The following is a 1,039-nucleotide window of genomic DNA, read 5'->3' on the forward strand; positions in this document are numbered from 1 at the left end:
GTGGCTTTTCGTCAAATTTTGGACGAAATTTAGACGGAGGTATTATCTCCATCTTTATGTATACCCCGATGTACCTCATGTCATGTGATAAAAACTAAATCCTATGAAACAAAAAATAAAGTTGTAAAATCATAGGGGCAAAAAGTTATTTAACTTTTTTTTAGGGAAAAATATAAAAAAAACCCCCCAAACTATCAGCCATTTTCGATTTAGCCCCCTAATGTTCCAAAAGTGATAAAGTAGCCCCCCAAACTACCAAGCTATTGCATTTTGGCCACTCCGTTAGTCAAAACCGTCAATTTGGACAGAAACTGCAAAACGATGTTGTTTTGTTATGGGTAAGGTACTATAATGCCCTTTTATGAAAAAAAAAAATTTTTGGGAAAAATATAAAAAAGCCCCACAAACTACCAGTTGTTTTCATTTTAGCCCCCTAATGTTCAGAAAGTGATAAAGTAACCCCCAACAAAACGACATCGTTTTTCAGTTTCAGTCTAAACTGACGATTTTGACTAACGGAGTGGCCAAAATGCAATAGTTTGGTAGTTTGAGAGGCTACTTTATCATTTTTAAAACATTAGGGAGTTAAATAAAAAACGGCTGGTAGTTTGGAGGACTTTTTTATATTTTTCCTTTTTTTTTTTAAGATAGAAATGAAAAAAAAAAGTTAAATAATGTGAAGTCAAAAGTTTTAACTTGTATGATAATAAAATAAAAATTGATTAACGTGATATAAAGGAAAAATGAGTTTTGAATTTATTTGTAAGAAACAAGTAAATAAATGAGACTTGGCCTAAGTTTGGACACAACTGCTAACCCACACGGCTTAGCCGTGACCTAGCATAAGTTAGGGTTGCACCTACCCATGGCTAAGTTTGGCTGTAACCTAGTCGTGGGTCAATGAGTCACAAGATGATTCAAAATTTTCAGAAGGTATTTTGGTATTTTTATTTGTCTTTGTTAGGGATTAACATAAAAATAGTAGATTACGTCCAATTAAAGAAAAAAAATTTTAAATTTGGAAGTTCATATGGTTGGT

This window comes from Corylus avellana, chromosome ca4 (genome assembly GCF_901000735.1).
Source record: "Corylus avellana chromosome ca4, CavTom2PMs-1.0".
Lineage (NCBI taxonomy): Eukaryota > Viridiplantae > Streptophyta > Magnoliopsida > Fagales > Betulaceae > Corylus > Corylus avellana.